Here is a 25,463-nt window from a genome sequence, read left to right as displayed (position 1 = left end):
TTCCCTGTTTACCTGTCAGCACGGGTTTCTGAAAATGCTCAAAATTAAATCAAACCACCTAAATTGCTTAGCAGAAGTATAAAATGGGAAATGCAGATTTCCTCAACAAAGCAGGATGCAGAATTTAATCAAATCATACTATTACCTATAAAATGGTACAAATGCCTAATTTTGAGAAACTATTGGCTGATTTGCTAATTTAACGAAGGCTAAAAGAATATAACAATATATATTTTCATAAGCATTCTGCATATGCTCTTGCTGCATTTGTGCCTGTGAAAAAGTTGAAAAGTCAAAGGTATAATTATGTAAATTTCTGTTTGTCTCCTTTTTCCTCCTGCCTGTAGTGCAGTACTTTTTAAGTTTTGAGTTTTTTCACAACAGGACTGAGAACGCTAAGGGACATTTTGCCCTTTAAGGACACATCTGTAACTGAAGTATGTGTAGTCCTCTCCATGCGTAGATGCTGTGTTTTCTCTGCATGCGTACAGTGTCCGTGTGCGTTTGAGTGGAGAGCTGGTGTGAGGGGTGTCAGCACTGGTTTGTGCAGTTTAGTTCCTACCTTCGGTGTTGTTGGCCCAGTCTGTGCTGACAACGAACCGCTGGGACATCCCCCCAGTGCTTTGGGGTCTTTTCCTGCCAAATACTGTTCGCTTGCAAGATTAAATGGCTGAATCAGTGTGGCCTGAATCTTGATCCTGCTGAGAATATTAAGGCTCCCGCGGGTTGTAATACAGATTGGCTGGCGAGAGCTCTGCTGGAGAAATAAACTGAGTTTCTCTAAATGAATCTAACAACCGCTGTGAACCTTTGTGTGTCCTGAGCATGAGTTGGCGTGCTGGCAGTTAACCATTTATTGCCCCCATTTTCTCCCAAAGTTGCACCAGTCCACCCCTGTGCACTGACTGTAAACACGGCCATAACTTGATTTCACATTCATTTTCTGCCAGATAGGCCATTTGAGATATTAGATTACTAAGTACTCTGAGGGGCAAGTCTCCTTTACTCTCTTTCATTAAGGAGGAAAAGCATATTTTTGTGAGCTTATAGACTAAAGGGCTGTGGTGTCACTGACAGGAGTCAGTGAGCCACCTCAGCCACTTATTTAGAGTGGATGGCCTAACATCTCACGTTCTGATCACAGGCTTGTTGCCAATGGTCAAAAGCATACGAAATACCAAGCAGGAGACAGGGCCCACGCTGAAGTTATTTACAGTATCCTTAAGCTTGAGTCCATTACTATTTGTGCTTTAAGGGCCAGAATGAAACTGATAAAAAATTCTAAGTTCTGCAGAGACGATGGTGTTTCGGCAGAGGAATAACTTTAAAAAGCCACTGAGGCTGGTGGCAAGCTCGAAAGCACGGAGCACACACACTGATGTGAAACCAAAGGTGTGCTAGGTCGTCTGTAATCTGTGCAGGCTTGGTGAACTCTTTCGGGGACCCCGTTCCTGACTTACATACGGAGCGCGTTCTCAGTCTGCCCTTGAAGCAGTCATCCCATCTGCTTCCCACATTATTCCATTTGTTTCCTGACACCTTGTGGATCTGTTCTGTGTGTGTATGGGTGTTGTGTGGGGGGTGGTTTAGTAAAATCATCTCCTGCTGTGATTTGCAAATGGCCAAGCACACCACCATCATAATAAACAACTATTAAATCCATCAGTGCTGTCTTAAATGTTTGCATATGGTGCTACAGATTACTATTACTGGGACTGTAAAGTATATTTTTAGTTTAACATTTTTCCAAGTGTGTTCGCGCGCATGTGTGTGAATGCACATGTGTGTGCACATATGCACACATTGTTGTGTGCATGTATCTGCATGTGCTGCTTCTATGCTACAGTATATAAGTGTAGATATCAGACAACCACTTGCAGGGGACAGTTCTCTCTTTCTACCATGTACATCTCAGGGAACAAACTTAGATTGCCAGGCTTGTGGCAAATCCACTCACCCACTGAGCTATTTTCCCAGCCAGGCAATAATATTCTTAAAACAAATATCAATTAGGATATATTAAAGACTAGGGAATAGCACTGACACATTCTGATGTCTAGCCTAATTTGCCATGTTTTGGATGCATGACTTCTGAATCTCGTGGGTAGGTTTTTACTGAAGTTTGTAGTTATTCAGAAATACACTCAGAGGGTACTGCACATTCTTTAGAATATCATCAATAACTCAGAAAAGTGCATCTCTTCTTGTGGACAAAAAAAACCAAATGTGTTAATCTCAGTTAAAGTTAAATGCAACCAAGAGCTCTGGGCCTAGAATACTTGGTTTCAGTCTCCTGGTATTAAGAATGTATATCTGTTTAAAATAGGAACTGTATGACACGTACAAAATGGTATATGGTATAAGGAGAAGTGGTCAAATGAAAAACTTTGTACTTACCACCCAGCTCAAGAACTAGTACATTTGAAAAGTCTTTTCTTGCGGAAAACATGAGGGCTCACCACTTGACTAGCTACTACCAACATAAGCTTCTTGCTTCTGTCCCTCCCTTCCTCCCTCCCTCCCTCCCTCCATCCATCCATCCATCCATCCATGCACCCATTTTCTAGAACATCTACCTATATAAAATAATCTCTCTTATATTTATGGTTGTGAGCCTAGCCTTTAACGGCTGAGCCATCTCTCCAGCCTGGCGTGGTGGCGCACGCCTTTAATCCCAGCACTCGGGAGACAGAGGCAGGCGGATCGCTGTGAGTTCGAGGCCAGCCTAGTCTACAAAGTGAGTCCAGGATGGCCAAGGCTACACAGAGAAACCCTGTCTCGAAAAAACCAAAAATAAAATAAAATAAAATAAAATAATCTCTCTGCATCTATCTATCTATCTATCTATCTATCTATCTATCTATCTATCTATCTTCTTGTTTTGAGATAGAGTCTTGCTATGTAATATATACCGGCCTCAAACTCACCATCTTTTTGTCTTAGCTTCTGAAGTCCAGTGATTAAAGGCCTGCACTAATATGTGTGTCTCCACAGCTTCTCAAAAGCAGAGATCTTCCTTTTGAGATAATGAAAATCCAATTCCCACATTTGGAACAATGTACGCTTTTTGGAGAAAACATGATTGGCTTCTTGTACCATCAAGGCATATATGATCAGCCTGGGTGTTTCAACATCGCCCTCTTCCTGCTCACGTGGCTGTGCAGCATTCAGGTATGAGCCTGTTAATCTCTGTGTCTTTATCCTCTCCCTGGGCTTTAGATAGATGGGAGGGAAGATTCCCGTGTTCTAGACAGCTTTTTTTGTTTGTTATTTCATTTATCTTCGTGCTGCATTTCTCTTGCAGGATTTTGAGACCATTGTTATATGTTTTACCTGGAGTCTTGTGCCATAGGGCAAACACCAAAGATGATGTCTTCTGCTGATGCAGAAATTAAATTATTCCTAAATGGCATTTCGGAGGCTGCATGGTGAACCTTAGGACCATATTTCAAAGTTTCAGATCTCTTAACAGTAGGGACTGGCTTTTATCATTCATTTTGACTTTCCTTGTGATATGCTCTTGCACGTGCTGTGATATGGGAAGGCTTTGCACTGCCTCAGGCATCTCTAGTGAGCTTTATCATGGGATGTGATGAAGAGGTTTAATCCTACCTCTCTCTGCCAGGATGATTACCTTTCCTGACCCATCTTATCACAAGGTTCCTGCTCTGGGCTTAGCACCATGTGAGGGGCTGTGGGTCTCTTCCCAGTCCATAGCCTAGATCACACAGAACACAGCCCAGGGCTATGGGCTAGGAGATGGATGGAGGAGGCTTTAAGGGTTCAGGGATGATGAAGAAGGTACCCATCTTTACCTGGAGTATGGTGATGGCTATAGTTCACTTACAGATGGCTTCTTGAGAGGGACTAAGCAGAAGCAGCATTGGGATGAGTGGAGGACAACAAAGGCCTGGCCACCAATAGGCGTCAAGAGTGAGACCATGTGGCATGCATATGTGCTGCAAGGTCTAATTTAATCCTGAGGAGCTAGAAGGATAACTGAACATAGTTTTATTAGGGGAACAATTTAGATTTTAGGATCACTATTTGTTTCAGTGTTGTGAGCCCACCACCTAGTACTCTTGTAACTTGACGCTTTATGGCTGGATTTGGCGGTAATTGTCACCACTGAATCTTGGCACTCGTTAGGTCTGGGTGTTGAGCATGGGGTGATTATTGCATCAGTATTTGTAAGTATACGCTTTGGGAACTACGAGGAAACTTCTCCTATTTTTCTTCACCTCAGTATGTTTAAGCCATGGGAAAAAAAATTTAAAAAGTGACGTGAACAATTTCATTGCACGGGTTTAGAAGTGAATGACAAACACTGAAGTAAGATGTCTGTATGGTGTGTAACTAGGGCGATGTGTTTACTCTCTGACTGTGGCACAAGCGAGAGTCTCAGGTTGGCAGGTCTGCGGGTGTAAACCCACATAAATATGTACGCGTTTAAACATCCCATGCAGGGGCTGCGTTCCTTCTCATCCAAATGTGGAGTGAAGTCTCGCTCACTAAAGTGTCTGAAATGTGGCCTGTTCTTGTGAGCCTATTATTATGCTGGTGTATAGATTAAGCTGAACGTTTGTTCTTATGGATGAGACTTCCAAATGCTGGATGACAAACTACAGTGCAGCTGGCTTCGACACAGACATTAAGCATCCCTTGCTTATCGCACAGACCACCTAGACAGTGGTCAGCAGAGGTTCGCACAGCGGAAAGAGATCCTCCAAGACGTGACCCCAGGTCCCTGTTGTTATGAGGATGCTAGAAATATCTTTTTGGGGACAGTTTATGAAGATAGCCTTTTACGACCATTATATTCTGGATTCCTAAAGTCAGAGTATAAATAATAAAACCCTGGTCATTGAACAATTCCGAACAACTTCATTTTGTGTGTGCAAGAAACTGTGCAGGAGTTAGGCCCTAATCCTAGTGAAAAAACAAGGGGAGTTAGTTTTTCCTTGTGGGAAAGACACAGAAATAATTTCCTACAATGTGCGGATTATGTGATAAGTTTGCAAGGCCACTCCAACTTTGAAATTGACCTATTTTAGCCAGGCATTACATCTCAATCACTATGCCTGTTCTTCCCCCACATCTCAAATGGGAATGATAATATTTGATGCCTATTTTAAGTTTGGAAGATCAATGAGAGCATGATGGAACAGCCCTTTGCGTGACTCAGATGCAAGGCTCTCTGCTGGAAAAATGAAATTGAGCTTGCTCTGTGGAGATAGCAGCGTGGAGGGATGATTGGCTCTCCTTTTCAGCCCTTTGTAATTGTATTAAAACATAATTGAGACACATGAGACACGCAATTTAGTCTGGTTGAAGGGAGTCAGGGAAGTGTCTGTGGCCCCGGTGGGGGAGGGGAGGCCGCGTGTATGTCATCAGTCTGCACTTAGCTGTTCTTTTGAATCCTTCCAGGTCATAAATGGAGAGCAAAGTGAGGATAATAATTCCCAGGCCTCCCGAAATGACATTTTAGAAATGGAGGATTAATAACATGGTTTTTAAAAAACAACCACCACGATGTTTTATGGAAGGTCCAGTTTTCTTCTCAATGTTTTGTTCTTGGGAAGACTATTTGAGATGACCTACAGTGCTGAAAAAGGGCCAAACTGTCCTTATTCATAAGGCAGGTGAATGCTCAAGTTTATTGGACAGCATTGAATTATAAGACCGTTTGGAAGGTCAGTTATAAAGGAATAAGTAGGAAGGGCAAAAATGAAGCCATGATGAGCAGTAATCCTGAAGAGAATTAAAACAGGAAGCCCCACATTATTTACTTGGATAGAATGGGAACTTGCCAAAAAGAGAGGCAGCTGGCTTTCTGCTGTTTGGAATGTTTGTAGACTAGAAAAGAAACTGTCCATCCGATTGAAGCTCACACTTAATTGCTGCTGTGAGGCCAGACGAAGAAATGTACAATGAAGTGGGAAGAGACAGAGGTAACTATGTGATTCTGGACAAGGAGACATGGGCCCTCATCACAAGTCATATAGAGCCTGCCCCAGCTGTGTCATCATGGCCTACCACTTGCTAGCTAGGGCAGCTTGGCATTGGCGCGGACTCTGGAGACTGACCAGACCTGAGTTCCATCTTTCTTCTTTTCCTCTCTGTGAGAGACTGAACCGCAGGCTCCTCACATATCTTAGGTAAAACCTCAATCACTTACCTAACCTTCCTAGCCTTTTAGAACTTCATTTTAAGGCAAGAGCATGCTGAGCTGCCCAGACCTGAGTTTCGGAATCACTTCCTCAGCCTCCCAGGGAGCTGGAATTGCAAGTGTGGACCACCACCCAAGCCTCCACCATCTCTGTTAAGTACGTCCATCACCCTAAAACAGCCAGCTCCGAACAAACCCCGTTTCACCTACTTCATCATGGCGGTTTCCACATCCATAAATAAAATGGAAATAAAATACTTACCTTGCAAGATTTTTATGGCAATTAAATAGTAACTCTTAGGAAATAAGTAAAAAGTTGGCATGGTAATGGTTGGTCTTGTTATTATGTAAGAAAGTAAAATTGAGGACTTTGGCATGCGAGCATTCTCAGGAGTCATTTCACTTTTATATTTTCAGAAATAGCAGCCGTGTTTCTGTTTTCTGCATTTATTACCATTTGCACCCATTTATTTTATTTGGATTTCCTAGGAGCAATGTTATTTTGATTATCATGGTTCTGTATCTAATATCTTCACTGAGCCATGCTGTAAAGTTTTCCTGGGGGCTAATATCCATTATAGACTTCTCACTGCCAAAGAAGTTGGTATTTTTTAATGAGAATAGCATGCTGACCCAATGCTTCTGGTGCCTTCTAAGTGAGAAAAACTTCCTGCTAGTTCAGTTTTGTACAATGTGTTTTATTTTAAATTCACAGGTCGATTGTTTCCGAGCTTGTGATCAGGATCCTAAGGTTGTCTTTAGATAATGCCCTGACAATGCTTTTGTATCCCTCCAAGCATTATAATAAATATCAGACTCATTCAAGATGTGAGCAAAGCGAATCTTCCTTTCTGCTTGAGTTTCTATTTTAATTTTTAAAAGGCAACTGATAGCATTTTAATTCTGGTTCTACTATCTTACAACACATAGATTTTATGTTACTCTTTGCCAAAATGTTGCCGAGTGGTAGAGTACTGTGCCTAGCATGCATGGGCTTGCTGCTTTGACCCCACCTCCCAGCAGCGCCCAGACAAATAAACACAATAAAAGACATAGGAGACACACTAGATTAGGCTCTGGGCAGCCAGCACAGTTATGAAAGAGGTTTGACAGAGTCCGTGTAAGGTAAATATGTTAGGCATCCACGAGGTGGGCTTGTTCTTCCTATGTGTGTCTCTTGGTGTCTGTCATGTGTTTTTCCATGCTGTGCTTAGCAACTTTGATACAGATCAATGTGCAGCATTAGTGAACGCTACTGTTAATGCATTGGCTCACAGGTGCTCTTTGTCATGCTTAGCACATTCTTGGGGATATTCAAATTTTCTATTGTTTTGTTCACCCAAAAATGAACTTGTTTTTTGATTTGTTACAGATTCCTGCATTGTATATTATATACCATATCTACATTTTATAGGAGATGGTAGGTGTTCCCATTAGGAGACTTTCAAAACACTCCCTCAGTGGTGAGCATTGCTTAGATCTTGAATGGTACTTTGAATTTAGGGGAAGTGGCTTGCTGTGCTTTTAGCATTAGCATCAGACAGGATACCTGGTGTGATTGGCAGTCAATAAGTGTCTTAAAAGATTAACAAAACTGTATGTACACTTTGCTTCATTGAATGCAACCTGTGAGTTTATTCCACATTCATTTCCAACCAGATTCTTGTGAGGCCCTGACCAACTTTCCATGACCCTGGAGCTCCTTGCCTTTCATTTTCCTCCTAAATGAGAAATTTTATAATGTCTTAAATATTTGTTTATATTATGGTCTGGATCTGAACTGTCCCCCATAGTTTACGATTGGACTATTTGTATCAGAAATGGTAGTTATTTTGAGATGAGGGTGTCAGGAAATGTAGGAGGTATGGCTAAGTTTGAGAAAGTGGTTGGCTGGGCTTGGCTTTAGGGTTTTGTTTGTTTGGTTGGTTTGTTTTGTTTTATCCCAGCTGCCTCTTGAGTCTCTCTACTTCCTATCTCCTATGCTGTGAACAGACACCATTCATCCTATGCTCCTGCTGCCATGATGCTGAGTGCAAGCATATGGGGGCAAACCACTACAGAACGAACCTTCTTCAGAAGCTGTGGGGTTCTTGCTTCTCCTTTAGGTTGTTGTGCTAGGTATTTTAGTCAGATCAATGCAAAAATATCTAATACAGTCTGGTAGTGAGACATCAGGTGTATTGTGCATGATAACAGTTGCCCTTTATGAACTAGGAGGGGACCTATTAAAACAGACGGTCCTGAGGTCTGAATACAATAAAGGTTTACTTCTTCTTCCCCAAAGGTGGATGAGTTGGTAGCAGGGAGGGAGGCTAAAGGGCTCTGCTGCATGTGGTCATTCAGGCCTTTTCAGTCTAGTGCCTCTGCTGTCCACTGGATGAACTGCATCCAGTATGCATTCAAGAAAAGACAAAGGACTGAAAACTATGAGGAATACAGTGATTGACCTGGCTAGCTGAATACTTCATGCCCATGCATGTTTCACTGATTAGAATTTAGTTATGTGGATTCACTCCCTCAGCAAACTAGAGATGTAGAGTAGGTGTGTGTGTGTGTGTGTGTGTGTGTGTGTGTGTGTGTGTGTGTGTGTACAAACAAGGCACACATGTTGCATCAACATCCTGGTGTGGAAAGTAGGGTAGATCTTTCTTGCCCAGGGAGAAATAGCACTAAGAGCATGCGTGTGCATTCTTAAAGGTGCTAAGATACCATCCAGGCTTTTCTCAGAGCTCAGTTTGACTTCTGAGGAGAACAAACAGGAACAACAGTTAAGGTGGAGAATTCTTGTTTCCTGTTGGTTTCAGTGGTAGTCCTACTGTTAAGCCTGGATCAGTCACAGATGAGACTAACATCCAGTGTATGGAGTCACAAATGAAACCGGTGTGCAGAATATAGCTAACAGTGAGATTTTGATACAAAATGTTCAAATCTGAAATGCAGACACTCTTTTTTCCCCCTGCCAAAATACTTTATAAGTCAAACTGTACTTAAACGAAAGACACAGAAGTAGAGATATTAAGACTTATGATATTTACTGAACTGAGAAACACCAAATGGTCACAGGAAATGACTACACAAACATTTCTTTTGCCTAGAGGAGATTACTAATATCTTCTTTATAACCTAATGCTTATGTTAACCCATCCCTTTTGAGAATGAGTCAGATATATAAGGGTGTACAGGTAACTTAAAAATATGACATATTTCTTAATTCTTTGAGAATTTCATATGCATATGCTGATTTTGATCATATTTATCTCCTATTCCTTCCTATAACTCCCCTTAGATTCAGTCCTCCCTTCCTAATTTTTTATTCTTTTGTGTTGTTTCCTTTTTATAACTCACCGAGTCCATTTTAGGCTGCCTGTCAACTCCATCCACTATGGGGTCAACCTAAGAGGAGCCATATTCATAGAGAAAATTTAATCTAGGGAAACCAAGAACTATAGATAATTCCTCAGCTAGGGGTGGGTATTGTGGGTGCCAGAGTCCTCTTATGTCCGGACAATTTTTTGTTGTTGTTGCAATCCCTCCCAATTCCTGGCTTTTGTGATTTTTATCATTTCTTTTGTAAATGTCCCTGAGCCTAGAGAGGACCTGTTTCACTTGTGGCTGTCCTATGTGGACACTTCTTCTCTCTGTACCTTTACCTATGAGCTTCTACATCAACTGTCATCCACTACATAAACTTGTTCTTGATGTGGTCTGAGATCTACACCATTCTATGGGTAGAGAAATACCAATTTTAGATGATAGTTTGATACCATGATCATTCGGCAAAATAATAGTAATAGGTTCATCCAGGGCCTATGAACTTCCCAACCCTGGACTCTCAGCCAGATTTTCAGGGCCAGGCATGTATTTCTTCATATAGAATGGGCTTTAAATCCAATCAGAGAACAGTAGGTTTCCCCCATAACATTTGTACCACTATTGCACTCACAAGACATACTTGTCAAGCTGGTCATTATCGTAGCTCACAGATCCACAGCTTTGTAAGAAAGCTGTTGACTTTTCTCCCCCAGCACTCTGCACCTCACCTTCCAGTATTGTGAAAACTGGTTGACAGGGAGGGAGCTTCCTGGTTAGTGCTGCTTTGATTTTTCCATGTCGTATAACCAGAGTGTGTGGTGTTTTCAGCAATTGGGTCTTAGCTTCAAGTTCGGGTGGGCAGCCAAGAGCATTGGCAACCAATAATTTGGGGGGGGGTGATATCTTCCACCCAACCCTAGGATTTCTATTTGGTAACTTTTCAGAGAATTTTGAAGATGATGGTGTATAGCAATTACTTTGGAGTCACATTCTTTATGAAAATGAATAGCTCCTGTGCATCATCAAGTGAGTCAAAAAATCAAAATTTTGTAGGGTTATAGGTAACAATTTACAAATTTACCCTTCAAAAATACTTATTTTTTTGTTTGTCTTTTATACGAGAGGGTCTGTATAGATGTTGATCTGTGAGTCATTGAAAGACTCCATATATTTCACAGAAAATCTAGTTGCTGCCTGTAACATGGCAGACATGTTGAGAGAAGGTTTCTTGCACTGGGTTGTACGTATTCTTTTTTTTGTGTGTGTCCTGAAAATTGCATGTATTTTATGTAGTGTTAATGCAGCAAGTATCTAATGCTCCTAATTTATGCAGTTGGATATTTCATAAATGGAGTTTCTGCATGCAGGCATTTATACACATTAATATTTATGCAAGTATTCAAATAAATGCAAAGGCATCTGTCTGCATATGTGATGAAAATATGCATATGCATGAACATTTGTGCCAGGGGATAAGTCCCCAAAGTTAGTGATTGCTGAGGTTACACTTTTCAACTTTTGTTCCTTTCAAAAAAAATTTCCTTGGCTAGAAAAGACATGTAGAAAAACAGCTAGCCATTAATATTGACAAATGAAATGATTTTATTTAACTGTGTCTAACAGGTGTAAAAGACAAGTCTACTGAAGATTCTCTTTATCAAAGACAGGATTTTTAGTAACATTACTATAAGTAAGTTTTCACTAAAATATTCATTCTAAGAAACTGCCATATAAATAACAAACTATTAGCTATGAAAGTTTTGTATGAATAATTCTATGTCCTGTAGTACAAGAATTTTATCCAAGATGAACAACCCTGCCTCCTAAGTCTTTGTCTTGGGCCCTCTTTCTAAGACACCTAGCCCCTTCCTAGAACTGTCACAGAAGACAAGGTTTGTCAGTCCATTGATCTGTAGCACTCTGGTCTATATCATTGGCAGTCTAAAGGGGGTTCTCTTTGATCTCTTACACTTGTAATTCTGCCTAGTCTATTTATTAGGTTCAATAAAAAAGCGTTTCTTTTCATTTATAAACTTGTTTATTTATATACTGATGCATCCCCAGCCTCCTGTGTTAGTAGTAGTTCATGGCAGACTAGAATAAACAAAATCAATTCTGAAATAGCACTTTTGCAGTTCAAAGATGTGTTGAAAAATCCCACCCCCTGCTCCCTCCTGCATCTGAGGCATTTAAAATCCACCAGCTGTTGGGAAGGGATTGAGAATCGTAGTGTGTTTGTCATACTTAAGTAGCATCTTTCCATGGGAATTTGGTGCATTCGTTTTGAACTGAGATGCTGGATGGCACATCTTTTCTTCTTCTTCAAGAAGATAGGTTGAGAGAGTTATAGATTATTTAGATGTGAATTTGAAAGCAATTGTTTGCTCAGAATTGTGCTTGTTTTTTCAAGATCCTAGTAGAACTTCTTTCCCATCATTTACCTGTGGGTGCAGATTTTAATTTCTGTGTTTCTGGATGTGACTGTCTTTGCAGCAGACATGGCTGACTTCCAATACTGCAGACATTGTTTGTTTGTTTGTGGGGTTTTTTTTTTGTATGTGTGTGCATGCTAGTTATACTAGATTTGCATATTTTTATTCTAGAGTTGCAGTTTCTAATTAGGGTCCTGGATTGACCACATGTGCTTGTGAGTGCCATTCAAGGCACACAGTCATTTGTAAGGACAGTTGTATGTCTTTTGTTGGTTTCCTTGATTTCCTTGATTCTATTGGTTGATTGATTGCAGGAGAGTCTCTTTTCTGAGGTGAGATCTCACCACAGTATTCCAGACTCTTCCTTGAATTTACAACCCCCTGTCTTAGGTTTTCCTTTATTAGGATTATAGGCGTGCATCACCATGCCCATCTCAATTCATTTCTAAGTGGAAGACATCCACTTGGCTCAAAGCAGGAGTAGCAAGTGTAGAAGCTCTGGTTCAAGAAGTCCTTGGGTTTGTTGAAGGCATGGATGGAAGTCAAAATGAGAGAGAGGGCAGTGGTATAGAATGTGAGAGGACACAAGACAGAGCTGAGGTAGAGTTGTGACTTTCCTGACAACAATAAAAGCCACGGGAAGTTTTCAAGTAGAAATGGGGAATAATTCGAGTTCCATTGTCAAAACTATTACTTGGGCTAATACTTAGGGGAAAATGGGTTGTGTGGAGTGAAAGAGACAAGGGTGACATGGTGGCTTACGTCAAGCACCACAACAGAACAACAATAGAGATGGAGAAAAGAAGAGTGAGGGTTGACTTTGTGAGTGAAGTCAACAAAACCATGCAGAAGGAAGACATGTGGGTAATGAAGGAGTTGGGGAGTTACTCCTAGAGTTTTGTTTTGAGTGAATGGGTAATTGGTTGGTCCATTTCCCATTACCCCACCAGGCAGGGCAAAAAAGAAGTGAGGAGAACATTGCATTTGGATACGTATGAACATCCAAGTAGAGACAGCCACTAAGCTCTTTTATCTAGTAGTCTGAAAGTCACGGGGCAAGGCAAAAATGGTGGTATAGAATTGGACGTCATCAATGTCTAGATATTTAAACCCCTGGAAGGAGATGAACTCACCTAGTGACAGTGTAAACAGAGAGGTGATCCAGAGCCAGGGCGCAAAGGGCTCTTCTAGCCTGAGGAGGTCTGGGAAGAGACCACATAGAGCTGAGTCTTGTGAGATGACCAAGAGTTAAGATTGCTAAGAGAGAAGCTGCTGGGGTGCTGGGTGGGAAGCAATGAATAGGGGCAACCTGTTAGAGAGATTTTGCTGCAAAGGACATCACTTGTCTATAAGACTGGCATAGAGTAATTCTCAGAAAATGTCTCTCTCTCCTTTGGTATGTACAGTATGTGCATTCTCTCTCTCTCTCTCTCTCTCTCTCTCTCTCTCTCTCTCTCTCTCTCTGTGTCTGTCTGTCTGTCTATGAGTATCAATGCATGCAAATAGACTAGAGGAGACCATTGTGTGTTCTGTTTAATTACCTTATGCTTTATTTCCTTGAGAAAGGGTCTCTTAAAGAACCTGGCACATATCTAGCAAGCTCCAGCAATCCTGCTGTCCCTGTTTCCCATGGCATTGGGCTTACAGATGCACTTGGCTTTTTACATGGGTGCTTTAGATTTGAACTCAGGTCTTTATGCTTGTATAACAAGTATCAGTTCCTCTCAGAGTTTCTCCTTTCTTTAAAACAATTTTTTTTTGGTACTGAGGTAGAGCTCAAGAGTTGGACCTTCTAAGTAAGATGTGTGCCATGGAGGACCATCTCCAGCCCCTTCACTTTTCTGTGTTTCAATACTGAGCACTAAGCTGTTCAGATTTGTTGTTGCCAGCCATGGTGTGTTGCTTGATATGTGGCTACTGAAACTAAAGAATTGACTATTTACTTTTACTGAATTTAAACTAAAGACTGATACTCAAGTCAGATATTAGACGAATATTGTTATGGATCACTTAAGTATACATTTTGTATCCTCCCCAAGTATTGCTGATAACATTTTATTTCTGTGATGGGATGTATTGCACAGTGATTTTCCAGAGTTATCTTTAAAACATGAAAGCCACTCGGTTAATGATTTAATATCGATCACACACTGAAGGATATTAATTTGGACAGATTGAATTTAAACTTATTGCTAAGTTTACTGGACTTAAATTTTTTGCTCTCTAAGAGTAGCATCTAGCATGGTTAAATTTAACATGCAGATCACATTATCCTTCTTTTCTCTATCTTTTTATTTTCCCTTTCTTCTTTCTTTGTTTTTTAATATAGTATCTCTGTAGGTAGCCCAGGCTGGCCTCAAGCTTGCTATGTAGCCAGGGATGAATTTGAGCTTTTGATCTTTTTGTCTTTATTTCTCAAGTACTGTAATTATACGTGTGAGTCATTTTGCTCAGCTTATTTCATGCTACAGGCCGAACATAGGCTCTTATGCATGCTAGGCAGGCACTTCATTAACTACATTACACTCCTAGCCCTCATGTTCTATTTTTATTGACAAGATGAAAAGCTTGCATTTTACACACACACACACACACACACACACACACACACACACACAGAGAGAGACATACCCATCTCAGAATGACCATACCTGCCAAGGAGGAGCTGGGAGAGTTTGGGAAACATAGCCTCTGAGAGTTTGTATTATTTATACAAGGTCCCAAGGCGTAGGACTGGGACTCGGGTTCCAGCTCTGTGACTGGCTAGGCTGAGCTATGGCTCCGGCACCACACTGAAGCCATCTGTGCCTTCTTTCACTAGAGATACTGTATGTTTACATGAGCAGAGGGCATTTACATGGATGTGCTTGAGCCTTGAAGTCAGGCAGTTGAGATTATGACTGTTGGGATATTTGATGAGCTGGTTGTGAGCCTAGCCTTTCATAGCTGAACCGTCTGTCTGGCCCTTGTGGTACAGCTTTGGTGTGGTGCTACTGATTTTGCATTGTTTGAATGGTGGATGCATCAGTTTTAGTTAGGCTAAAAGGCTCCCCTCTTCCACGGAACCAAAGGACTATCAATTCTCCCATGTTTCTTGTTTATCAGCAATTGATGATCACTGCTGTCTCTGTGTCATGATCTAATAACATTGTCGGCTGCTGTGAGCTTTCTCCCTGTTTGATTATATTCTCCCTTACTCTCAGCATTGTCAAGCTTTCAGTAGAATCCTTACAAGAACACATCTATTTGCTCTTATAGAAATAACTGAAAGTTCAATATTAAATTTGAAAGGCTAAAGTTTGAAATCAACTTCCATGTCCTATGAGTACCTGAAGGACAGCGTATTTGAAACTTGAATGCGTTTTCCAATCCTCTTACTCGTCTTCATTGCTTATCACATTGTCTACACTAGACAACCAGGTGCCAAAGGAGAAAACACGGTCCTGACCTCTACTCCTCCACCCCAGCTGTGGTAGGTCATCAGTCATGTTGAAGCAATTTTCTGAATCTCTAACGTGTTTCTGCCACTGCTAGAGCCCCCTTTCGCCTTACATCATTTCCAGTTTCCCTCTTTGCTCCTTGGCAGTGATGCTTTTCACCCATGTTTTTCACTCACTGTGGGCTTGCTCACTAGAGGAGGCTGTGTGTCCCAATGGTCACTGGGAGCTTGCACTGGGTGGACAGAAAAATCATAGGTGGTGTATCTGTTTTACTCACAAATTGAAGGTGATCTGCACTTATTCTTCATTTGAATTCTTCCATCCTGGAGACAGTTCACAGGGCGCTCAGCATTGCTTTTCAACTGAATGGTGCCCAGTTGGCAGCAATGCTTCAGTCTCTTGAAAATGCAAGACCTTGTGCTACCCCCATGTACCTGCTCAGCTCTCCTGCTTCTACCCACAATTCTCTTCCAGGTTACCTTAGCCAAAGAAACACAGATTGCTTTCTTTGAGCTAAGTCCTATAGTAATATGCCTCTTAGGAATAGGATGTGACAGAAATCTGTAGGATATAATATGCGATACCGTATTGCCTTGGGACCAACTGACGATCATTTTCATGCAGGGCTATAGGCAGAGCATCTGGCACACTCTTTTTGTGCTGGAACTTACTGTAGACAATCAAAACCAAGGGGGGCGGGGAGGGGGAGGGGCTGTGAAAGACAGAATTGTATCTAATCAAATCAGAACTTTGTTTAAGCCTGTTTAGGAAAATTAATCAAGTTTCCTAGAGGATTGCAAGTGCTCCTCCTCACTTGGAAAGTCTTGCCTAGAGCTCTGTGTTTCCATAAGATTCTAGCGTTTTCTTCAGCTCTGCCTGCAAGCTGGCTATAATTTCAGAGTAAGCCTGAGTCAGTCCTGCCCCTGGTAGAAGAGGAATAGTCACTTGTGCCTGTAATGTAGCAAATGATGCCAGTGGCCACTCAGGCAGTTTTTTATGCATCTGATGAGGAGATCCTGGTATTTAATATGGTACTTAGGATTTCATAGGAGGAATAATGAAGAATTTAGTTAAACAAAAATGTTCTTTTCTGATCTCTCTCAATTTTTCTACTAACAGGTCTCAGAATGGGGAGGCTGTGTTTTATAAAAAAAACTTGTTTATGAATAACCCACATGGATAGACAGCAGGCTTACTCTTCCCAGACTCCCAACAGAATAAGAGGATTGTGAATAACCTTAGAGCTTTTAAAAGACTAATTGGGCTTTTAGCTACAGGAGAAGAAAAAAATGCTAAAAATATCATCAGTTCAAAGAAGCTTTCTGGGTGTGGATTTTCACACATGAGCCATAAGACCAAGATGGCTGACGGCAGACTCAGAGCGCTGTGGTCTCAACAGCCTCTACAATACTCTGTAAATCGCTTCTGTGATTGCTGTCCCTGGAATTCTAGTAATAGGTTCAACATAGTTCGTAAAACCCTCTTTCCAAGCCATTGCTAGTATGTACAAGGTACTTAGCATGAAGTAGATTGTGTTCTGCGAACGGAGGAAAGCCAGATCAGGCCCTCTGGAAGAAGGCCACCTTGCTAGATTACAGATGTGCAGGGGTGGACAGAGGAGCGCTGGTCCAGGGGAAGGCTCTCGGTGGACAGGGCTCCAGCTACTGCGAGAGAGGAAAATAAACATTTGCTTTGCGTAGTTCTCCTAGGAGCCATGTGGACATTGATACAAAGGGTCTGTAGTACATGCCTAAGCCACAAAAAGAGATAAAGGCAGTTGATCAGTAAAACGAAAGCAGACAGCAGCCTGCATAGTATGTTTCCATTTCTGCCTGGGATTTGAAAGCTTACATATGCATGTATGTGTTTGAGTAGCTGCAGAAAGCATGTGATACATAGTGATATTGTCTGCCTCTGCAAAAGGACCCTGGGGACCAGGCCTGGGATAGTATTTTAAGGTTTTATGTACGTTACTTAAATTTTATTATTATTTTTTTTAAAAAAAGAAGCAGATAGAAGGTTTCTAGGCCCTAGAATCGGTGGCACAGGTGGGGAAGGAAGCTAGGAAAAGAAGGGAGGAGTCAGGGGAACTCTGTGACACCCTTTTTTTTTTTAAGTCATAAAGTTTAGGACTCTCACACCTCCAGTTTCATTACGTCAGCTGGATCGCAGTTCCCTTAGCTCTTCTTGGCTGGCCTAGAACTGAACTAACTCTTATAATATCTCCTGTAAGAGAAATGCTGCCGTGTTCCAGAAAGGATACAAACCAAGTCGCCCCCACCCAATCCTTTTCAGTTGCACATGTCCCGCTGTATCGCATTCCTTTAAAAACAGCTTACTTAATAAAGATTTCAGGTTTATCCCAGGAGGCTCTGTGCATTCTCGGTCTGAGCAGTTTAATCAGAAATGTCTAAAAAAAAAAAAAAACTGTCCTGTGGAGACGGTTGAGTTGGTAAAGGGCTTGGTATAAAGGGCTTGAGTTCGGGTCCCCAGAGCCTTGTAAAAAGCTGGACATGGTGGTGCACACATATAAGCTCCGTGCTGGAAAAATGGATACAAGAGGTCCCTGGGGTTTCCCAGCCAGCTTGTCTAGGTGGATTGGTCTGCTGCAGTTCAGTGAGAGAGCCTGTCTTGAAGGATAAGGGGGAGAGTGCTTGTGACAACCGAGCTCGACCTCTGGTTTCTGCACACCCCACCCCATCCCCCCTTACACACGCAGACAGATGTGAACACCTCTCCTCTGCAAGAAGTGTCTAAGAATTATAGGTCTGGTTATGTGCTTGGTACTAGTTGTTGTTGTTGTTGTTGTTGTTGTTGATGGTGTTGTTGTTGGTGGTGGTGTGGGAACTGTGATACCTTTCAACAAGATACCCTTAGTTTCATACCTTTTTGTACAACTGGTTTATATGTCTTTATAAGGAGCATCATTGTTTTTTCTTTATTTAATGTGCCAAGTAAAGGGCTATTGGCATTTAGTAAATATTTGATGAGTTAGAAGTCAAGGTGAGGACAGACGGAAAATGGTTATCTTTCTTCTAAAAATTTAATGTGTAAAACTTTCATGGTCTCACAAAGTATTAGAGAAAGGATTCAAATCTAAGGCTTCTTGACATTGAAGTCAGTGGCATCTGTGGCCAAATAATTCTTTATTTTAAGGGCTACTGTTCTGCGTGCTATGGGATGGCTTACAGGGCCTCTCCTCCGCCCAGTGGCATGCGGATTCCTGGCTGGGGTCATCAGAAATACCTGTAGGTATTGCTAAATGTCTCCTGGGAGCACAGTCGCCTGGGTTAAAAAAAAAAAAGTGATTTAAACTAATAAGAACAGATACTACACTTGGTCTTAGCCAAAAGGCCAAGAAGCAATTTGGAGTCTCAGTGAGGCGCCAGAGTTGGCAGTGTAGCAGATGCCAGAGGCCTTGAACCAGACCAATGAGTCATCGCGATGAACATCTGCAAGGAAAGATGTGTGGGACACACTGCAGCTTCCAAGATGAGACGTTTTCTACATTTTTGTTTGTTTAATTTAAAAAAGCTTGTTTGCTATTTTCTCTTGGGGTCTTACAAGGGTAAGGAGGGGCTATGAAGGGAGAGAGAGATGAGTGGGATTGGGTGGATAATGTGAAACAATGAATTAATAAAAAGTAAAAAAAATAATTAATTTAAGGTTTGCAGGTAGTGCGTGTCCAAGGATTGATCCATGTGAAGGAATTACTCTTCAAATGCTAAAGACTGAGTTGATGGAGCCAAGTAAATCCCCCTGTAAGCTTACATATTGTCTTCATACGGCTGCAAACATATCCCAGTACACTAGAGAGGAGCGGCATTGGTCTCCTTGTTTTATTTCTGCTTGGTTCCTGGATAGGGTAAGGTCTTGGGTCTAGCATGAAGTCAGAGTCCACCTATGCAGCTCAAGGTTGGGTTCATAACAGCTGTCAACAGGTATGAGAATTGAGGACCAATTTGATGGCTTCACTATCAGCTGTGTTCTGGCCACTTCAAACAGCCAGGCTACACACACACACACACACACACACACACACACACACACACACACACAATATTGGCAAGTCAGCCGCTGAGTGCGTCTGTAGAATCTCCTTCCTCAGAGGTCTTTAAAAATACAACAAACCATCTACCTGTCCACAATGGTTATTATGTAGTTCCAGTGATTAGAAGGAATGGACCCAATTTTTCTGTCAAGGTTCATTTCTGTCCTGAGTGCTCTTAAGTGGATGCCTTTGCTTTTTGGTGCAGAGGGGATCATGGAGTGAAGTGCCACTGTACAGATTGATGATATATTGCTGCACACACCCTTCTTAACTAGAATGGCCCTCTCCTGCTTTTAATGCTCCGGAAGCACTTACTGTGTCTGGAACCTCACGTTGTCTGAGGTAGGCAGAGCCTTTCTGGTGTTAGGGCCCAGGAAGGTGTCCCCCACTCCCTCCATCCTGTGTCCTGATTTACATATTTATTTCCTTTCTATGCATGTGTGCACGCACATGCCTGTGGAGATCAGGTGGTTGTTTGCAGAAATCATTCTGTCTTTTATTCAGGTGAGTTCTGGGGATCAAGCTTAGGTGCTTGGTGCTAAGCACCTTTACTCCCTGAGAGCACAGAGAGTCTTGGGATGCGAGGCCACTGAGTGCTTGACTCAGGTCACGCCTTCCTCTAGTGGAGAAGAGAAGCCTGTAGAAGATGGTGGCCTTCTGATACATGCTTTTTTTTTCTCCTGACCCTGTGGCTTCTTTGTGGGTTTTGGTCTTTTACTGTGTCTAGACATTTGATTTGTAGCCATAAAATTTTAGAGTCATAACAATTTTGGGAACCTGCTTAAGGGAACTATTACCTACTTTATATTCGGGAAAGGTACAGCTTCTAATTAAATTGTAGTCAGATTTATTTCCAGCCCTCCCCCCCATGCTCATGTACATTTTTATATAGTCATGTATATTTATATTATTGTATTTATGTGTATTTATATAAATATGAAAAAGTAAGTCTGCATCTATGTGTGTCTAAGCTATGTGTGCATATGTTTTTGCATGTACATGTATCTGTGTATATGCTGATGTGTGCTTGTTTGTGCACATGTGTATAGGTATGTGTGCTTTTTTGATTACATATATGCACAGGTGTATGTGTTTCCGTGTTGTCCAGAGTACAGCTGGAAGCTGCGTAGCCTCGCCTAAGGGGAAGCGTCAGATCGTTGCACAGTTGTGCCAGTAGGTTCAGGGCCGCGTGATCCCACAGCATGAGCTGTGGCTGAATCCTGTGCGGGACTGGGTTCCCGGGGAACGGATCACTCAGGACAGTCACTTCTCTGAGGATATAGCTGCTTCAGGACAGACACTAAAGCGGGTGGAGGGTGGGGAGGAAATACGCCTGCGCTGGCCTTTTCCTCATCTCCTGTTCTTCTGTGGGCCAGACTTCAGAGAAAGTGACCAAAGCTGCTACAGGAGTCAGGGCGTCTCCTGGGACATGGGGCAGAGTAGTCAAAGTAGACGGGGAACTGGGCTGGAGGCAAATAGAAAATTACAGGGTTTATTCCTGTGTGTGTGTGTGTGTGTGTGTAGTTTTTCTCATTTTTCTAAATCTACCTTGGAAAATTTAGAAAAATTTCACTTGGGAACAGAATTACTCCGGATTTCCTTACCGATTTGATAAATCCAGGTTCCTGTATTACAAAAAGTCACTCACCTTCTCAGTGATCATCTCAGGGTGTTTACAGACGAGGCTAAAGAGTAGTGTGCTGGCCGTGGTGGCGTGTGTCTGTAATCCCAGCACGCAGGAAGATTGTTTTGTGAGGGTAACTTTGGCTCCATAGTGAGACCCCCATCTCAGATAAGGACTGTCTATTATTTAGATTAGGAACCACTGCTAGAAAGATGCCATTCCTTCTGTACACACCAGTGAGCAGTGTATTCATGCAATTTTCTAGGGGGAAAAGGCAATATTTTGAAAAAGGCCGACCAGTGCCTCACATGCTGCCTGTAGGACAACGGGTGCTGTGAAGCACTGCCTCGGTGTAGCCATGCTACTTGCTTTGGGTCATTTTAAATGTTGATTTATTGTTATTTTATTTGGGTGTGTTATGTATATTGTTTAATCTATAAAATGTTTACATGATTTCCAGAATCAAAATTTTGACATGAACTACATTGGGAGAGGCAGTTCTTGACTTTGTTACTTTGTTTCTTCTTTCCCAGTTGGCTCCCTTCTTGAGATTTTCTTTGTTTTCTTTTTTATTGGCTTTGGGTCATGTGCTTTTTTTTTTTTTTTTTTTTTTTTTTTTGGTGTTTGATGTGTAGGCCTGTGTGTTTCTATAGTATGTGTTCTCCTTGGGCTGTGAGACTGGTGGAGGTTGCAGTCTTCTGTAGATGGCTCTCCTCCTTCCTGCCTCCCGATGCCGGAGAGCACTCCTGAGGCATGTGGCCGTCTGCCTTGTGCCTTTGACAGCTCCATTATGTGGCTGGGCTGCAGTTTTTCCAACCAGTCCCTTGCTGATGGGCATTTGGGCCATTTCCAGTCCTTTGCTATTACTAGTGTTGCAATGAATAATAATGTACATTTATCATCCCATGTTTTTACCACGATGGTACCCTTGGGGGTTGGTTTTTACGAGAGAGACTGATGGGTTAAAAAGTAAATGCATATGCAATGTTGGTAGATATTGCCAAATCTCCCCTCTGCTGGCTTGAGCTGTTTGTGTTCCCAACATTAATATACGACTTAGCCTGCTCCTCTACAGTCTCACCAACAGAATATGTCATTGAAGTTGTAGAGTTTCTGCTATTTTAAAAGGTGTAAAATGGGACCTTATGCTTCAGTTTTCATTGCTCTTATGATTGAAAAGGTAAAATCACATTTTTTTTTTGAGAAGACCATTTGCAAAGTTTGCTCCCATGGACTCTCCAGCTTTTTTCCAGCCAAGATGATATTAAGACCCCCCCCCCTTTGGCTTTGGTTTTGATCCATGGATACTGTCTCACTCTCAAGCCATAAAGGAATGCCCCCAGGTTTCCTTCCACCATTTCATATTTTACATTTAGAGTTGACGTGGACATAAAGAAGTCTGTCCCTATTATTCCTTTTCCTTTAGGATGGTTTTCCAGAATAATATTTTAAGGAATCTGCCTGCTCCTCCTCAGCTTTCAATGCACACACTCTGGCCTGTTTCTAACTGTCCATCCATTCTGTCTGAGAATGCTTCAGTGTCATACGGCACTGATAACAGAGACACCGTGTGTGGCAAAGTTGTTTTTTTTTTTTTTAAATAAGAGTAATGACCCAATTCTCATGATTACAGGATTTAATTTAAATGGGCATTTTTAGAGGTGTCGTATGAACAGGCCATCTTTGAGTCTATTGTGCAAGGCATGAACAAAGGCTCAGGGAGCTTGTACAAACTGATCTAAGATTCCCCAGCTTGTGTGCAGTGGGACCAAAGCCTGTCTTCTTACTTGTGTTGCATGATTTTCTAAAGATGCTAAGATTTTCTCAGAAACCACCAGCAACCAGGCTCCCAGCAAGGAACTGGCCCAAGCTATATAATTTCTTTTGCTGTACAATATTTGGTTAGTTTTGACTAGTTAGAATGATACACAATTTAACTTATTTTAAATGATGACAACATCTGACTGAGTCTTGGAACTTTTGAACTGGATCATAATAATATAAGGGAAGACCCAGAATCGTGTAGTTTAATGCCGGAAATATGCTGATTTTGTTTCTTGTCTCCAGAGCTTTCCTTTTTCTTTGCATTTCTCTTCACTTCTCTTCCCTGTCTCCTTTCCTTGGTGCTCTGCTTTCGAGATAGGGTCTTGCCGTGTAGCCCAGGCTGGCCTCTGACTCCCAATAGTCCTGCTTCAGCCACTACTGTTCTTGAATTTTTTTATTATGTTCAATTTGCATTATAATGCTGCTGCCTTTGTTATAGCATAGTTAAGTTACTCATCAGATTTCAAGAAGTTAGGAATATATGCTTCTCAGCTATTAATAGGATCTTTGCTTCTCTCCAAAGACAATTCTTGAAAATGAAATAAAATTGAACAACTTGGAGGAAGCCACTGTAAGAGAAGTAGACATAATTACATAAAGTGTTGCATGCTCCCTCCATTTCCCACTGAGCTTTTCTCAGGTCACCTCTGTCCTAGATTCCGTGTTGCCAACAAGATGCCTGACATACATCGTAGTGAGTGGCAGATGTGTAACTGGTGTGGACCTGTGTGCAGCCCAAAGTAAATAAAACCCTTGCTGCTGGAGTTCCTGCAACCTGTAGCCTTGCTCAGCCATGCACGGCACATGTGCTACCGTGTGACCTCAGTAGGCGTATGAGGAAGCACGGAGTCTTCGCTGCTGCCATGGGCTTGCTCCTATAGAGGAATAGTGCAGAGCGCTTTGAAGAAAGAAATCAATTGAATGTGGCAGCTAGTATGACATTCCATTATTACAGAGGACAGTGTTTTGCCAGCATTTAATTTTTTTAAAACTATGGATTTTTCACTTTATTGGTATATTTTTATCACATACAGTACTAGGTATAATGTAGACAGTTTCAAATGTGTCATGTGTCTGATCACATCCAATTTTCCTCTTCCCTCTTTGTCCATCCTCCTCTTCTTTTCTCCTCTCCATAGTTTTCTTTCTTCTCCAGGCTCCCTTTTGTTCTATTGTTATTCATATATATATATATGTATATATATATGTGTGTGCGTAAAGTGTATTTATGCTTTTATGACTATAAAGAATTCTAGAGCCCACAATGAGAGAAGATATGAGACACTCATCTTTCTGCATTTGACTTATTTCACATCATAAGATCGCCAGTTGTGGCGCTTTCTCAGAAAACTAGGAATAGGGCTTCCGCAAGACCCAGCTATTTAACTCCTTGGAATATACCCAGAAAATGCTCCACCACACAAAAAGGACATATGTTCAGCCATGTTCAGAGCAGCCTTTTCATAATAGCCAGAACTTGGAAACAGCCTAAGTGTCCCTCTGCTGAAGAATGGATAAAGAAACTGTGGTACATATACACTATGGAATACTACTCAGCCATTAAAAACAAGGAAATCCCGAAATTTGTGGACAAATGGATGGGACTAGAAATGATCATACTGAGTGAGTTAACCCAGAAGCAGAAAGACTAACAGGGCATATATTCACTTATAATTGGGCACTAGGCCAAAAGGCATGTCCCATGAAAATCTTCTCTTACCAGGAGATTGGGATAGATGTGAGGACATCCCCCTGGGACTCTAGGTAAGAGAAATAGAGGAGAAGGGAAAATAGAAGGATCCAGAGGTCCTAGAAACCTACAAGAGAAACATCATGACGGGTAGATCAGGGCCTAAGGGAGTCTGCTCAAACTATTATACTAACCAAGGACAATACAAGTAGTAAACATCAAACCCCTACTCTGATCTAGCCAATGGACAGGACATTCTCCACAGTTAGGTGGAGAGTGGGGACTGACTGACATGAACACTGGTGCCCCATATTTGACCACCTCCCCTTGGTAAGGAGGCCTGGTGGCACTCAAAGAAAGAATAAGCAGGCTACCAAGATGAGACTTGACAGCCTATGACCATAAAGAGGGGCAGGAGGTCCCCCTTGGTCATAGACCTAGGGAGGGGAATAGGGTGAAAGAGGGAGGGAAAAACGAGAAGATACAAGTGGTGGATAACAAATGAGTTGTACTAGTTGTATTTATTTTCTTGCAAATAACATAATTTAATTTTTCTATGGCTGTTCCTCTAGTCTCATGTCTTCAAAGTTTTAGAGTTTCTGCTATTTCAAAAGTTGTAAAACAGGACCTCATTATAATGTAAATTTCTCAGTACATTCATCAGTAGCAAGGCCAAATATCCTTATTTCTATGCAGAGAAGTCTCTTTTTTATACCCAAAGTGGTATATTTGGCCATCTTTAGTTTTTTGAGGAGCTCCTATATTGTGGGTCTGCCATCCACGGCCTTTGTTATGCTGAGGTATATCTCTTTGACTCCTAGTTTCTTTAGAGCTTGCTCTATGAAGAGATGGCAGATTTGTGAGACCCCTTCCTGCAGCTGTTCAGATGATTGGTGTCATCTGTAAGTCAATTAATGTGAC

At 41.7% G+C, this 25,463-nt stretch overlaps 1 protein-coding gene across 11 annotated transcripts in view; it reads left to right on the top strand.

Moving 5' to 3' along the window:
- The window catches only part of NEBL (nebulette), a 362,420-nt gene that overhangs the window by 209,978 nt on the left and 126,979 nt on the right, over positions 1–25,463 (top strand). For 7 of the 11 annotated variants that reach the window (XM_084782452.1, XM_084782451.1, XM_084782450.1 and 4 more), the window contains one exon: positions 2,995–3,171. The exons of 3 other annotated variants lie outside the window; for them this stretch is intronic. The gene's annotated coding sequence lies outside the window, so the exon portion shown is untranslated. Of the gene's footprint in view, positions 1–2,906; positions 3,172–25,463 lie in introns of those variants that run through there. One more of the 11 variants, XM_084782453.1, reaches the window with a different exon arrangement.

This window comes from Acomys minous, assembly GCF_964271855.1.
Source record: "Acomys minous genome assembly, chromosome: 5".
Classification (NCBI taxonomy): domain Eukaryota; kingdom Metazoa; phylum Chordata; class Mammalia; order Rodentia; family Muridae; genus Acomys; species Acomys minous.
This window is presented reverse-complemented; position numbering and strand designations above follow the sequence as displayed.